Source organism: Macaca thibetana, chromosome 10, assembly GCF_024542745.1.
Source record: "Macaca thibetana thibetana isolate TM-01 chromosome 10, ASM2454274v1, whole genome shotgun sequence".
In the NCBI taxonomy this organism is placed as follows: Eukaryota; Metazoa; Chordata; class Mammalia; order Primates; family Cercopithecidae; genus Macaca; species Macaca thibetana.
In genome coordinates, this window is record NC_065587.1 from 94,582,084 (window position 1) to 94,599,618 (window position 17,535).

Consider the following 17,535-nt stretch of genomic DNA (forward strand, 5'->3'; position numbering starts at 1 on the left):
AAAAATACAAAAAATTAGCCAGGCATGGTGGCACGCGCCTGTAGTCCCAGCTACTCTGGAGGCTGAGGCAGGAGAATCGCTTGAGCGTGGGAGGCTGGTGCAGTGAGGCGAGATCACTCCACTGTGCTTCAGCCTGGGCGACAGAGTGAGACTCCATCTCAAAAAAACACAAACAAACAAACAAAAACCCTAGTGAGGGCCAGGGGCGTGGGGGAGCTAGGATGGAGAGGGGTCAGGCTTAACCCTGACAACTCAGAATTCCACTACCTTGTACGGGCCTCAGTCTCCTCACTGGGCCCCAATGTAGGTCTGAGGGTCTGAGGTCTGTTGGTCTGAGGGTCCTAGGGAAATCCAGCCACTCAGGAGCCTGAGATATTTTAGCATCGTGTCTGGGCCCCCTCTCCCAGGACACTCATTTCCCAGCACCCTCTCCACTGTCTCCGCACCGTTCCTTGGGGAAAAAAAAAATTTTCTTTTATTAAAACCTCCTGAAGTTTTTGTGGGTACAGAAACCACAAACTGATTGGCTGACAAAAAGGGGAAGAAGAGAGGCCACTGGAAATCTTCTGGGTCCGGTTCCCTCCACGCCCAGGTCTCTTCTCCCCAGCACAGCTCGGTGCACAGCCTGAACATGCCAGCGGGGACCCTTATCCTACACGCATCAGGAAAAGGCCTTGATCCCTTTCCCCAGAGCCCGGTGGCTCAGTCCTGAGACGGAACCTAAGCAAGGGGGAGGGGTGTGGGGAAAAAACCCTGCTGCCTGATCCCACGCCGCCAATCACAGACCCTCAGTTGACTGTCAGCACTCAACAGGTTGGAAAAAAAAAAAAAGACGAAAACACAGAAAAACCCAAACACTCTGACGGGGAGACCATGTGGGGAGAGTGTGCTGGGAACCTCAGTAGCCAGTCTCCTCCTGGTCGTAAGGGAGATATTCAGGGGCCTCCCCTGGCCCTGGGCAGTCGCTGGCACCCAAGGGAGCCCCATGGGCCCCTGGGCTTCCGGGTAGTACTTGGGGCCGTGTATTTGAAGACGTGGCCGAAGGCCTGGCCGCTCTGGTTGGCGCCTTGCCTGTGGCCCATCTTCAGGGACATGGAGGAGTTGTCACAGTTGTTGATTCCCAGCTTGGCGTGGTGGATGTGCCACCGGGTCCCAGGAGTCCAAAAGCCCACCTGGCTGGCACACTTGTTTGTGCCCATCTGGAGTTGTCCATGGCGGGGGCAGGATGTGGTTCTTGGGTCATAGAGATGCCTCCCCGTGCCCTGCCCTACACGGTCATGCCTGACTGGCTGGCACATTTGTTGGTAATGGGCAGCCTGATGAGGCACTGGGCGGCCTTCATGGTGGCGTCGTGGAAGTTCTGCTCGTGCTTCTCTTAGTACTTGTCACCGATGTGCATCCTGGTCTGCAGCCCCTTAGTCTTGGCCTTCCCTGCCAGGGCAAGAAGAGACACCTGCACCTGGGTCACGTTCCCACTCTCAAACAGGTGGTTGGCCCCAAATAAGTCCAGGGGGTTCATGCTGTAGCTGACCATGGCCTTGAGGAAGTTGGAGAGGTTTTCTAGCTGGTGCCAGTTCTACACGGAAGCGGTTGATCTTAAGAGCCTGAGGCCGGCTGCAGTTTTTTCATGAATGTGCGTAAGATAATCCCATCCTTCAGGCCCTTCTGGAAATCGGGCTGATGGAGAGGCTGGTGAGTCCCGTGATCCAGCTGCGGAGCTCTGCCTCCTTCTGGGGGTCATATCTGGAGAGGAGTCTGTTCTTGACCTCCCGCAAGAACCTGTAGGAGCGGCCCTTGTTGAACTGCCTGGAGCTTAAGGCTGGCAGGTGCCGCCTCGGGACTGGACCGGACAGGACCTGGGGCTAAGTCTTTTATCTAGTTTGCAATATTTTGTTTTCACCACACCATTGTTTTTACTACATATCTTTGGTGTATTTAAAAAATGTGTGAAAAATGTTAGACCATCTCCCTTTTTTCCACTTTCCCTTTTACCCTTTACTGCCATTTACACACACACATCCACGCACACACACATGCACACACACATACAGACCAAAATTAATTTAGATGTACGAATGGGTTATTTGAAGCAAAAAGTCAATCTATATTAGTAAAAGTGTCATGCCAGTGTGAATTATATTTATGATCCTTTTAAGAAGAAAGAACTTCCGGCCGGGCGCGGTGGTTCACGCCTGTAATCCCAGCACTTTGGAAGGCGGAGGCGGGCTGATCACGAGGTCAGGAGTTTAAGACCAGCCTGGCCAAGATGGTGAAACTTTGTCTCTACTAAAAACAAAAAAAGTTTAGCTGGGCGTGGTGGCACGCGCCTGTAATCCCAGCTATTCGGGAAGCTGAAGCAGAGAATTCCTTAAACCCGGGAGGCGGAGCTTGCAGTGAACCAAGATCAGGCCACTTCCCAGGCTGAAGCACAGTGGAGTGATCTTGCCTCACTGCACCTCAAGCGATTCTCCTGCCTCGGCCTCCAGAGTACCTGGGACTACAGGCGCTGCCACCACGCCTGGCTAATTTTTTGTATTTTTATTAGAGACAGGATTTCATCATGTTGGCCAGGCTGATCTGGAACTCTTGCTCTCATGTGATCTGCCTGCCTCGTCCTCCCAAAGTGTTGGGGTAACAGGCATGAGCCACCACTCCCAGCCCCTCAGTAGGTTTTAAGGAGCCTCAGCCCTGGTTCTCCCCTTCCGGGCCTGACCAGGTATACTGGTCTATCCCCCCCTGCCACATGCGCTGCCAACGACTGCACAGGGGCCCCCACCCCAGGGGCCCTGCCCATGAGATATTGTGAAATACCGACTGTGGATGAAACGCAGTAAAACCTGTGTTTTTAAGAAGAAAATGAAAAGACTTAAAATTGGCATTTTAGGACTTCATTATATATTATTAAATATATATTAAATATAAATGTTATAGAATTTAGCACCTCTATCTCCCAGTCTCTGGGAGAGGTTAGGAATTAACTTGCCTAAGCCTTAATCAGTAAACACTTCTGGCCTAGCCACGTTGACCATCCTCTCTCCTAACATCATCCAGTACATTTCAGAAGCTCATGCAAAACTCTCCCACCTTTTGTTTCAACAGATACATCAACTGATACAATTATACAATAATTGTATAAGATGATATTAGACTTAATCTCACAATCACACTCAGCTTGATTACTAACCCTTCTCCTACATCTTGCTCAACTAAATTTATCTACATTTTCTATGAATTGAATAGCTTAGAAACATATGTTGTCTATGTATTATAGTGTAAGTTATTGTAATATAGAAATACGGAAGTTCTGTAACGCCCATTTTCTGCCTAGGAAATACCAATATTTTTTGAGCATGGCAAGTGTTTCCAAGCATTCAGAAGTGGAGAGTGTAGGGAATCCACTGCAGAATGAGGTCTGCTTGTCATCCTCTCAGTCTCAACTGGTGTCCCTCCTTCATCTCTGTCTGTTTCACTGATGACTATAGAAGGTCAGTCATTTTTATATGAAATGAAAATTGATGGAACTAAGGTGTTGATTTGAATATCCAACCGACCACTTATTGGGTGTCTGTTACAAGTTAAATTGTGTTCTACAGAACAGCTCAGGAAACGGATGCTTGACATTGATGTACATAACAGAAATACAAACACACCATTAAAAAATCAGACCTCTTATGAGAATCCAGATTCTCATGTAAGCTTTGTGAAGCTCTTTCAAGTTGAGAATGCAAAATTTCAAAAAAAAAAAATCATTTTAACAAGTAATTCTTGAGACAGAAAAGTAGAAATAGAAGATCATATATGGTTGTTTCACTAGCTCAAATCTTAAGTACAGTTTTTAGTCAATTGACAGCCATATAATTCTTATTTTATATACTGATATTCATTAGAAATTACAAACTTTAAAAAATATTCCTGTCTCCTTCTGCTAATCAATTTAAAAATTTCATTCATTTGGTTATATTTCTCCTTTTTTTTTTTTTTTTTTTTTTTTTTTTTTTTTTTGAGACAGTGTCTTGCTTTGTCACCCAGGCTGGAGTGCAGTGGCGTGATGCCCACTCACTGCAAGCTCCACCCCATGGGTTCATGCCATTCTCCTGCCTCAGCCTCCCAAGTAGCTGGGACTACAGGTGCCTGCCACTGTGCCTGGTTAATTTCTTTGTATTTTTTAGTAGAAACGGGGTTTCACCGTGTTTGCCAGGATGGTCTTGATCTCGTGACCTAGTGATCTGCCTGCCTTGGTCTCCCAAAGTGCTGGGATTACAGGTGTGAGCCACCGCGCCCAGCCTATATTTCTTCATTTTACCTGGTCTGGAATAATTATTTCCTACCCAGCATTAAATTTAATTAATATCTAATTTGTTTACTTGGTTTAGTTAGTTTTGACCATGTTCAGTACACTTCTTATAAAGCAGGCATGTAGGAATGTTGGCAAGTTTATGGTCTTCACTCTTCCAAATCCCTAATGGTGGCAACCCAATAGACACATACCACAATGTAAACGCATACACACACACATACCCGTGCACACCCATACCCACCCACCTACACACAGACACAGAGACACACACACACACACTCTGGTGGATCAACACATGAAACACTTTACAGGCAAAGACATCATATATCAGGGATCTCTTAGTGCACTACACACTTTTGTAAATTATCAGGACTCTTCAATTGAGGTGAGTCTACAGGGATTTCAAAGGCTATTTGAGTGCTAAGCTATCTAACTAGTGGTTGGACCCTATTTAAATAATGCATTAAACACAACTCTTGAGGATCTGAAGAATATCTGTGCTTTCCAATGAACCAGGAATTACAAGGTCCTGAAAACCTCAAGCTTGTTATATGTTATATCCTTTAATAGTTAAAGTGAAGCTGATATTAATGTGAATATACTTTAGATTTACATCTTTTTGTGTTAATTTTTCTTTGCCTGTAATATACATTTTTATATAACTGGGAATAAGAAACATCTTAGGAAAAAGAAAACACAAAATAAAATTTCCCTGATTACATTGTGCCTTGGTCCAGTAACCCTGCAATGCACATGTACACTATAAATGGGTGTCTTGGGGAACCACTTTGGTATTTCATTTTAATAGTGCATCCTGGAGAATATGTTTGAATGGGTCACATATTACAACTGATTTAAATTTTGACCCATATAAAAATAAGTTTTCAAAAATATGTCTGAAGCCTGGAAACTGTAAAAATGTTTACCATCATAGAATAATAAAAGGCTAGCCGTTAGTCACTCAGAAATTGTTCAATAAATCTAAGACACCTTAGACATAAACAGTTATGAGTGAGTATAGTTCATCATTAATGATTGTAAAAATTAACGCTGTCATTTATGGTTGAGAATAAAAAACCAGAAATGTAACTTAATTTGAGAGATAAATGATACAAACTTTACCTAAAGCAAGAGAATAATAATAGATGTGTAAAAATATTTGTGTCATAGATAAGACTTTATGATGAAATTGAGTTGAACAACATGAATCAAACGTGTTTTGCATACTACATCTGCAGTTACAACATCACAGCCTTCTAAGTGTTTCCCTAACTTCAAAATGGAAGTTATCACTGAAACAATCTGATTTTATGAATTGGGATAATGGGTCATGACTGGTGTAAGCTGAAAGCAATACTACACTTTTAAAGTTGGATTTCTTTGTGTATTAATACAAACACCAGAGAAGATGGTCAATAAATTAATTACTGTACAATGCCTATCATAATACTTAAACCTGGAAGAAAATCAGTAAATGTTTAGTGAATAGAATTGGTGAATTGCTTCCATTTGATATAATTTTCTGTTCATTTTAGGGCTTACCAAAACTTGCAGCTCTAAATAAGGCCCAATTATTTACTCCTTCCAATAAAACAAGATTCCAAGAATAACTGTGAATGTTTTGTTTTGTTTTGTTTTTCACTGAAGTATTCCAGTTTGTAGCTGCTCCAAATCACACTAATCTTTCTAGAGTCTGGTACAGGTCCTGGTCTCAAGGCCACTGTTACCATAATCACCATCTTTTGTGCCTCAAGGTTGAGCCCTCCTAACTTACCTGCATGCAACTGGAGAAGTCCCATTTCATACTTTAAGCAACCTAGATGTCTCTTTCACTGAAAGTGGTATTCTTCCTGTGTTTTTTTATTTCCAGCAAATGATGTCAACCTCTACCTACATCTGACATCTCAGTGTAATTCTTGACATTTTCTTCTTCATATTTCCACTTCCAATCACCAAGTGTTGTCAGATTTTACCTTCTCTCTATTTCTTGAATGAAATTTTCTTTCTATCTTCATTGCCATCCTAGATTCCAGCCCATCACTGGGCTATGGTGAGCACCTCTAAAGTGCTCTCCCTGATTCTCTCTCCAAAAATGTTTCTTTGCTCTTTCCAGATGATTACTTGAAAAGTAAATACAATTTACATTGTAAATTGCTTTGTTGAAAAACTCCAAAGACTGCACATTGGTGCTAGGATAAATATCAAGATTCAAAAATGGGTTCAAGCAATACAAAATTTGTTTCTTTTCTCTCTCCCCCCTCTTGTGGCATGAACATGATTGAACTAAGTGATTCAGATATATTTCTTCTTCTCTCCTGGACTGTGGTCTTCTTATTCATAAGCTTTTCCCACTACCATACCAGATTTATTTAATTAGCTCTTACTCTTAGTTTAGTTTGCTCTTCACCTTCCCCACCAAGGGGAGTCTTACCTGATATCCCTAAATATGAAAGGCTTTCATAACAGTGCATAGCTTTTGTCTGTAACAGGGATTATTTTAGTTATAATATTGTTTTTAGGTTTTTATATTTTCATTACTATTTATAATAGATAAATCTCAGCATGCTTTTTGATAACAAGTCTAATAAACTTTTAATGCAATTGTAATTCAGTACATAATTGTTTTCTATAAGCCATGATTCTAGAGATTGAGGCAAAATGTAGTGGTAATCTGTCCCAAGTAGAAGGACAAATAGCCAAGCAATGTTGACCTACTCATTCATCTCTAAAACAGGGTTAAGATATTGATTTCCCTGTTTTCAAGAGGAAGCAGGGACAGGAAGTTTCTTGCTTGTTATCCTCTCAACTCACTCTTTTTATGGAAAAAGTAATTCATCTGATAAATGACACAAAAGATTTTGATGTTCATTAGCAAGGTGGTGATTCCAAGAAGTTGAAATAAAAAGTCTTCAGAGCCTGTCTCTCTCAGTCACTCTCTCTGGACTCTTGAAACTGCTTGTTGGGCAAAATAGGGAGGCCTTGTGTAAGAGCCGAACAAGCAGGCTCAGTCCTGCTACTGGTTTCATGAATCCAACTTTCCCAAACATGACAGAATGTCAGAATCCCATGAGCCAAAAGTTTTATGATGAGAGAGGAAGAATGATATTTTACTCCTCAATCTAATTTTAAAATTAAATTTTAAACAGAGTTAATAAAGTTAAAGTTAACAAAGTTGAATACACACACATATGCATATACCCATGCACATGCACACAGTCTTCTCACATTCATTTTTTAATTGTTTAATCATTCATGAGAAATGGTTTGATTTTGTATTTTCTATCTACCAATACTTGCACAAGCTCTGGCTGCAAAACTTTTGTTGGTTAAACATTAGCATTTGGGAAACCACATCCCTGCTGAGGGATAGAAGATCTTGATACAACCTTAACTACATCATCAGTAAACATGGGACTGTTTTTAACCAGAGGGAGGCAAATGGCTTTCAGATGGTTGTGTAGCTGGTTTTAACAGTAGCCTGCAGTGGCTTTTTGACAGCCATAAACATTACTAATTATTATTAGGCTTCAGGGCATTCAGTATGAGGTTTTAATTTGCTTATGTTAGGCATGAGAAGGTGGCACTATCCTAGATGCCCTAAATATTGTTCCTTGTCACTTTGTTCCCACTGAATTCAGAGGTAATTTGGGGTCCGTGTCTAAAATGGTCTTATATTCATGTGTTTGCCATAGGTTTCTGATACTTCCATTCTGAACGTAGTCTCAAGTTGGCTCTTGAGGGCTAATTTCATTACACATGATGGTAGGTATAAATTTAAATTTATGGAGGATTGTTTTGTACATCCCACAGAATCTGGATTCACCTCCAAGGGACTGTATAGTTTATCAAAAAGAAGACAAAGAAGAATAAGAGTTCTTGCTGTCTAGGGAATACATCATCTTCTTTGGGTAGTGCCTATTAATGGTCCTCAAAATAGTTAGAGCATTCAAGGTTTGTAACCAGTTCACAAAGAGGGAAGTAGATTCTATTAGAAATTAAACATATTACTTCTTTCATTGAGTAAGTATTGCTACAAGAACACATTTGCTGAATAAATTAGCATGTTTATGGACATAATTGATTTGCATACTGTGGCAGCACTTTATGGACCAAACCCTAAGTCCCATGAAAAATGGAATAGAATTATTTGACAGGGAAGTATCATTGGAAAAACCTGACTCTAGTCTCAGGAAGCAATCTGGTTGATCATGTGTTTTCAGTGTGTAGTCATAATACAACTGTATATCGCTAATGCACATTGGACACCATGCACTCTACATATATTTTCTCATTTCATCCTTCAATACACACATAAGGTAGAAAATAGACTTGGATTTAATTGCTCCAGTAAGGTCAAAGACCAAAAACCTCATTACAATGCCAATGTCAGAAATTCTTCTTCCAATTAAGATAAAGTTACCAAAGGCAATTGCGCCTTGCCATAATGAGAAGACATTGGATGAACTTAAAAAAAATTTTTTTTGTTTAAAGCCATCATAAAACTGTGGGCCTAAAGTTTCAATGAACTAAATTTCAGAGAAAAACAATCCTTTCCTTGGTGATCACAGATTAGATAGCGGAAACCATCTCTGAGGACATTTGCTGGATCTGGGACATTGAGTAGGTAGAAGAACAAGCTGACAATGTGCAGAAACAGCTGGAACATTGGGAAGAAGCAAAATAATCTACAGGGAACTGAACAAGGATGGAAAACTATATGGTCTCGTCGCATTTACTTATTTTCACTTAAGAGACAGGGCCTCATTCTGTCACCCTGGCTATAGTGCAGTGGAGTGATCATGGCTCACTGCAGCCCCAAACTCCTCCCTCAGACAATCCTCCTGCCTCAGCCTCTCCAATACGTGGAACTACCAGTGCACAACATCATGCTTGGCTAATTTTTAATTTTTTTTAACCATTTCATGAGAAATGGTTCGATTTTGTATTTTCTATCTACCAACACTTGCACAAGCTCTGGCTGCAAAACTTTTGTTGGTCAACCATTAGCATTTGGGAAACCACGTCCCTGCTGAGAGATAGAAGATCTTGATACAGCCTTAACTACATCATCAGTAAACATGGGACTGTTTTTAACCAGAGGGAGGCAAATGGCTTCAGATGGTTGTGTAGCTGGTTTTAACAGTAGCCTGCAGTGGCTTTTTGACAGCCATAAACATTACTAATTATTATTAGGGTTTTGTGGACACAAAAACCCAATATGTTGCCCAGGCTGGTCTAGAACACTTGGCCTGAAGTGTTCTTCCTGCCTTGCCCCCCACCCACTCCAACCAAGCACTGGGATTACAGGCATGAGTCACCACACCTGGCCTCCCCTAACATTTAGATACTGAACTGTTGGAAAAATGAGTAAAAAATAAGTATAAGTAGCATTTTGAGTATTTTCTCCCCATACACCCAAATGTTTAGTGTATATTACTGCTTCACATAGGAGACCATTCTTCCATCAAACTATGCAAACTAAGTATTTAAAATTTGATTTTTGCCCTACAATAAGCTCTATGCTAAACCTCATTATATTTGATTTTGACAATCTCTTTTTATACCATAGTTGCAAAAAATTAATCACATTCTTTACTTCATGAGACATTATTATTAATGTTTCCGACAAGTTTCTCTCTGGCTTTACTTCTTTAATTTTTTTATTTCTTACCCCTTGTCACAGACAGGCATGCTAATGTGTTTGATATAGGTTGTTTACTCTTAAAGAATTCTTACAAGATAAGAAGGTTGTTTTCTGAGTGTGTGTATGTGTATATACATGAGTGTTTACATTTTGCTTAAACAGTATTGTGCTGTAAATCTAATTTTATTTCCAATTTTTTCACAGAGCATAACATCCTTCATACATTCAGATATTGCTGTAGGTTACTTTTGGTTGTTTATTCCCCTGTAGCTGCTGCATAGTTTTCAGTAAAATGAATCAACCCCATTTTCCTTATCCAGTTATGCAGCAGAATTCACAATGATATCCTGCTACAGAAATATTCACTTCCTTATGGTATCCTTAGGAAAACACTTTTTGGTCATGTGTCACAATTTGTCAGGGGCTTTGTTAGTCTGTTGCTATTGCTATGAAGACATATCTGAAGCTGGGTAATTTATTTCTTTATTTTTTTAATAAAAGAGGTTTATCTTGGTTTGGGGTTCTGCAGAGCCCCGAAGAAATGGCATCTGCTCTTGGTGAGGACTCAAGAAGCTTATAATCCTAGCAGAAGGTGAAGGGGAGCCAGTGTGTCACATGGTCATAGAGGGAGTAAGAGAGAGAAGGGGGCAGTTCGAGGCTGTTTTTAACAATCACATCTCTCATGAACTCACTGTGAAGAACTCACTCAAGTGGATTGTGATAAACTAAGCATGTCCAACCCGCAGCTTGTGGGCTGAATGCAGGTCAGAACAGCTTTCAATGTGGCCCAAAACAGATTTGTCAACTTTCTTAAAACATAAGCGATTTTGTGTGCATGTCTGTGTGTGTGTGTCTTTTTTTCTTTTTCTTTTTAACTCATCAGCTATTTTCAGTGTATTTTATGTGTGACCCAGGAAAATTCTTCTTCCAATGTGGCCCAGGGAAGCCAAAAGGTTGGACATTCCTGTGCTAAACTATTCATAAGGGATCCATCCCACGTTCCAATACCTCCCACTGGGTCCCACCTCCAACACTGGAGATCATATTTCAGCATGAGATTTGGAGGGAACACACATCCAATCTCTATCAGGGGTATGTGCCCATCATTGAAACAGGTTATAGAGTATGCACACTTTCAAACGGGTCCTGTCATATTATTTTCTGAAATGTTTAAAACCATTTAATTTCCCATCCATTGCCCATAAAGGTTGTTTTCCTCATATCCTCATCACTCAGTGTTATCTAGGATTCTTAAATTTTCTAAACAAGCGGTGAAAATGCAGATCACATTTTATTTGTGCACATTGCATTTGTCAGATTGTTAATAATGTATCGGGTTTTTTGGCCCATTTTTCTATTGAGTTTACTATTGTCTTTGTTCATTTGAATATCAATCATATTCACTTTGCCCTAAGCAGTGTCAACATTTTCTATTATTGTTATATGTCTGATAACTTTGTATGCCAGCTTTTATTGAAATGAGTCTTTATGATTGTTATACATATTCTAAAGTTTTTGTATTTAATTAAATTTGTTGGATTAGTATATATTTTATTAAACTGGAACAACAAGCCCAAATCTATGTTTTGTTGGGTTCATTCAGATTTAGAATTCAGATAACTTTTTGATGGATAAATTATTTTTATCATAATGAAGAATGGCTATCATAATGCAATATGATCATTTCTGCCAATGCTTAATGTTTTGTAGTCTACTTTCTTTATGTGGTCAGGAGGGCAAGACCTGAATGACCTTGACCAACTCAGTGTTCTGAGGACCTTCTAGTCCTCAGAATGATTTTAGAATGTTCCAAGAAGACAATATCCTGAGATGGGGAGAAACTGTCTGGGACAGTCTGGACTCTGTCCTTGTTTTTCCTAGAACAGGATATTCCTGCAATTCTTAAACTCCGAGAACCAAGGTGCACATGGGGTGTGAAACCTGGGGTGGAGCACTCAGGGGTTCCTCAGCTGCAGTACACAGTGGGGCATGCGCAAAGGAGACTCTGTCAACCCTGGGCAACTTTTCTGACCTCAAGGTCAGGCTTGTCATCATAGAACTTAGGCTTTTGCTGATTCTTCCTGCTCCTCTGTTAGTAATAAATTTGGTTTGTCTGATTTACTGTGTGAGCATTCTTCTGTTTCTGGCAGCTTGGTTTATATAAAATACCTCCTGCTAGACCTACGAATCTATGCAATGTGGAAGTGTCATAGAGGTAAATAAGTAACTTAACTGAGTTGAAAACTAACATACATAACATGGGGCCACTGCAACAAGGGGCAAAATGATCCTGCCAAAATATCACATGTGACCATTCCAGACATATTTTGGAAGAAGAAATTGGCTGCTGAAACTCAGAGAGATCTGAAGATCTTATCCAAGCCAACAGGAGGCTAATAAAGCCAGGGAATTCCACTGTACTCTGATTCAAGAGTACAAGCTTCATCTCAGAGAAGAGCAATGCAATGGCACCAGTGATCAGACCAGGGAGACCCTCTGCCATAGAGAAAGCAGAGGTCTAGAGAATAGCATGAAGACGATAAGCGACTCCAGATTCAATTTCCCTTTGCCTTGAGGCCACAGAAAGCCCAAAGCATGTGAACATCTTCTTGGAGGCATTTAACTAAAAGAACAATTGAAACTTGAAGAAAATGTGAGTCAAAAGTTAAATTTAAAGATATGTTACTTTCTCCAACCCTCCCCCACCAGTTCACCACAGGATGAGTCTAGTGAGATAAGGCATGTCATTTATACAAAATACAGAAGTTTTATGTTCTTTATGTGAGCAGAAATACATTCAAATTTTACTCAATAAATGTGTTTTGTTTTACTACTAGAAATAGTAATTTTCACTTGGTCATTACTTAATTTTATAATTATCTTTATTTAAATTTGTATCAGCTCACTCCCGGGTATCTACCTACAGGAAAAGAAGTCATATGAAAAAGACACATGTACACACATTTATAGCAGCACCATTTGCAGTTGCAATAATGTGGAACCAGGTTAAATGTCTATCAGCCGATGAATAGACAAAGAAAATGTGTTATAGATACACCATGGAATACTACTTAGCTCTGAAAAGGAACCAAATGATGGCATTTGCAGCAACCTGGATAGAGTTAGAGATGATTATTCTAAGTGAAGTATTTCATGAATAAAAAAACAAATATGATATGTTCTCACTTACAAGTGGGAGCTAAGCTAAGAGGGTGTAAAGGCATAAGAATGACATAATGGACTTTGGGGACTCGGACAGAAGGTTCGGGGGTTAAGGTACACACTGGGTACAGTGTACACTACTCGAGTAATGGGTACAGCAAAGTCTCAGAAATCACCACTAAATAACTTTTCTATGTAATGGAAAACCACTTGTTTTCCCAAAACTATTTCAATGTAGTAATATATATGAAAATCATCATTCTTAGCAAACTATCACAAGAACAGAAAACCAAACACCGCATGTTCTCACTCATAGGTGGGAACTGAACAATGAGATCACTTGGACTCGGGAAGGGGAACATCACACACCAGGGCCTATCATGGGGAAGGGGGAGGGGGGAGGGATTGCATTGGGAGTTATACCTGATGTAAATGACGAGTTGATGGGTGCTGACGAGTTGATGGGTGCAGCACAGCAACATAGCACAAGTATACATATGTAACAAACCTGCACATTGTGCACATGTACCCTAGAACTTAAAGTATAATAATAATAATTAATAAATAAATAAAAAGAAAATAATGAATATGATAGTCTTGAGGTGCAACATTCACTGGGTTTCATATGGGAGAAAAACAGCTAAAATCAAACACGTGGACAGGCAGTCAGAACATTGTCCATCACATACATAGTAAAATTAATAGGAGGCCAAACGTTCAGGAGGAGAGTCCATTTGGAATAGCCTGCACCTGCAGTGAGGATGTACGCCATAGGGCACACATAACTCATGTTAGGGAGAAAACGTATAATTTTACTCAATGTGAAAACATCTTCGGAAATAGCTCACTCCATGCTGTCCAGATGCAGTTCTGTACTGTAGAGACTAAGAATAAGAGTCATCAAAGTGGAAAAACCTCTGCCCCGCTCCAAGTTCTGTTTCACACAAGTAATACTACTAGAGGGAAAAGCCATACATGTCCCAAATGAGGGAAAGCCTTTACATATCAGTCATTTCTTATGAGACATATGAAAATTCACACTGGATAAAAACCTTATGAATGTAACAAAAGTCAGAAAGTCTTTAGATATTCCCTACACCTGAATAAACATTTAAGAAAGAGCATTCTGGAGAAGCCCTATGGATGTAAGGAATGTGGGAAAGTCTTCAGCAAGCCTCAAATATGCACATATAAGGAGCCACGCTGGGAAAAACAAAAAACAAAAAAAGAAACCCTATTGATGTGACAAATGTGGAAAAGACTTTGCAAAGTCATCAGAATTAAAAGTCACCTTAAGATTTACAATAACGAGAAGCCCTGTGGGTGAAAACGGGGAAATCATCATTAATTTTTTCACCATACTCAATATGAGAGGAGGACATACTGGAAGAGAGCTCAATGAGTTAACATGCGTGAGAACGTCTTACCTGAACTCTCGTATCTTATAGAAGTGTGAAAAGAAACCCTCTGAAGGTAAAGTCTATGGAAAGCCTTTGATCTTCATTCATCTTGAGTACTTATTTGTTCTCACACTGGAGAGAAGCTGTGAAAGTAAGGAATATGAAAAAAAGCCACAGTGTTGCCTCAGACTCATAATTCATACAAGAACTCACACTGCAGAGACTGCTTGTGGAAGTAAAAAATGTAGAAAAGACCTCTTTAAACACTTATCCCTCCTGTTGCACAAGATTCCACGCCCTGGAGGGAGACTACAATGGGAATGAACATAAGAAAGTTTCAGTTCCAGCTCTTCACTTATTGGGCATGAATGAGCACATAGTAGGACTGAAGCACTGTAAACGTTAACAGTGTTGCCATTATCATTGTCTTATCCTTCAAGTAGAACCCAAATTCATACGTTTCTAGTTTTTCCTTTCTTAACAAAATGGTATAAGATGACAGATATGTCTTAGCACCCTTTCCGCTCTGCCACGTTAATGTTGCTATGTAGTAGCTTGGTTACAATTCACTCACACATGGTTTCATTCTCAATGTGAAGCCCTCTCTGCGCTCCATTCACTTTAGATTTAGAATTCATCTCTCCATGATACCTTTTTTGTCAGTTTGTTTTTGTTGGTCACAATTTGACTGCATTATGGTCACATTATGCGGTTTTAATGGTGCCGATTTGGTGTACCTGTTACGACTTTCATTTTGGTGTAATGGGGTCAATTCTGTCCATTTCCCTGCTATACCCATGATTCTCATCTTCTTCACTAAGGGAAGATGGAACTTTTTACAAGGAGCACTATTGAAATGCCTTTATTTATGTCGTTATCCTTATTTTATTATTTAATTAAATTTTTTTTTTTTTTTTTTTTTTTTTTGAAAAATGGTCTCACTCTGTCTCCCAGGCTGGAGTGCAGCGGTATGATCAGAGCTCACTAGAGCCTTGAACTCCTGGGCCGTTGTGATCTCCCAGCTCAGACTCCTGAGTAGGTAGGAGTGCAGGCATAACAGGTGTGCACCACCACGGCAAACTTTTGTTTTTTTTTTGTAGAGACTGAGTCCCTTTATGTTGCCTGGAATGGTTTCAAATTCCTGGGCTCAAGTGATTCTCCCACCTTGGCCTCCCAAATTGCTGGAATTACAGGCATGAGCCACCATGCCTGCCCCTGATTAATGTCTTTAAATGAGTTTCCCAGTTTTTCTCATAACTGCAGTGAGCAGAGCTTATAGTCCTGAGCAATGTGAAATGCAGAATTCACTGGTTTAGATTTCTGAAAATCTGTTTGGAAATGGGAGAGTTATTGTTACTCTTTTCTTTTAACCAAGTTCCCTTTGCTCTTTCTGCTCGCTGCTCTCTGGGAATAGGATGAAATGCCCAGAGTCAGGTTAAGCGACTTGAAGACCCTTGGAATGATGGTCCCAACAACAAAACCTTCAATATACAAGATTTCTAACTCCCTAAAGGCATGTTGGGTATCCATGGCTGCCCTGGACTTTTTCTGGACTTGTTTCATGAAAGTAAGCCTTAATAGAACTAGGAAACATTTTAGGAGTGATATTTATAACAAATTGAATGATAAACCTAAAAAAATGAATAAAACAAAATACAAAAATAAAGAGAATAGACAAAATGGGCTTACAGATGCCGACTGGCCACAAATCCTTGGCTCTCACCCCCATGGATGCCTCACCTACTGTGACGCTTGGAGGGCTGGCAGCCATCACTCAAGAAATCAGAACACAGTGGCTTCTACTGCAGCATCAGGGAGCAAAACCTAAGCCTGTCAGCTCTCAAGAAACATACTTGTGTGTGTGTGTATATATATGTGTGTGTGTGTGTGTGTATACACGTGAGATAAATTTTTTCTGTGACTTTGACCTATCTCATGCTAAAACGATACAATGAGTTAAAACTAGTGCAGATTTCTGGCAACAGAACTTCATCTCCCCATTACTTATGCAGGGCATTGAAAATTGGCCCACATCGCAGATCCTTAAGTCATTCTCTGAATCATGAGGAGAAAAGAGGAGAACAGAGAGCACTCCATGTATGTTCCAGTCACAGGGCTGAGTGCTGTGTCTACATGATCCCTCTTGGTGCTTGCCATAACCCTGCAAGAGAAAAGTAAAAACTCAAACACACACTCACACACACAGACATACACACGCACATGCTCAAACACAAACTAGAAACTACAGAACAAAGAAAGCATTGACAACTAATAGAAGTATAGTGCTGGCCAAGCAAGGTGACTCATGCCTATAATCTTAGCACTTTAGACCAGGAGTTCAAGACAAACCTGGGCAACATAGGAAGACACCATCTCCACAAAACATTTTCCTAGATAAACATCATTTTTAAAAAGAGGTATAATGCCTAAGGGCTTAGGGAAGCAATACTCCTGTGGCTGTGTAGTAAGCAGCAGGCAAAGTTGCTTGTCAGAACAAAGTGGTAGTGATTCCAGGCTTCCTTTGCACACTTAGCCAGGAGACTGGTGAGCTCAGCACTGCCTGGGTTCACTTTACCCTTCTACGGCTCTAAAGCTCTGGCAGGTGGGACCTAAGCATAAGAGAAAGTGATATTACGCAGGACTCTCTTGACCGCATGTGATGGAAACCTCTCGATCCAGCAGAACATTGAGTTAATTCGCTCTAATTACTAAAAACGTCCGTGAGTAGATGGGCTTCTGGCTCAGTGGGATCAGGGGTCAACTAACATCAACCAAGGCTCATTCTGTCCCTTCATTTCGTGTGTCAGCTCTGCTTTTCAGGCAGGCTATTTTGAGACAGCAGCAAAAAATGGCCCCATAAATTTCATATCACTTACTTCCTTGGAAAATGCTATGCCAGTAAAAAGAAAGCACCTCATTCCCAGCAGTTTCATCAAAAGTGCAGGGATGACTTCCATGAGCCCAGCTTGGATCACACGCCCACTCCTGAATGAATTACCCTGCTGATCTGACTGCCCAGGGTGGGTCAGCAC

At 40.4% G+C, this 17,535-nt stretch overlaps 1 pseudogene; it reads right to left on the reverse strand.

Annotated features, from left to right (window-relative positions):
- Window positions 1-898: 898 nt before the first annotated feature.
- Window positions 899-16,274, reverse strand: LOC126964133 (calponin-2-like; annotated as a pseudogene).
- Between the last annotated feature and the right edge of the window lie 1,261 nt (window positions 16,275-17,535).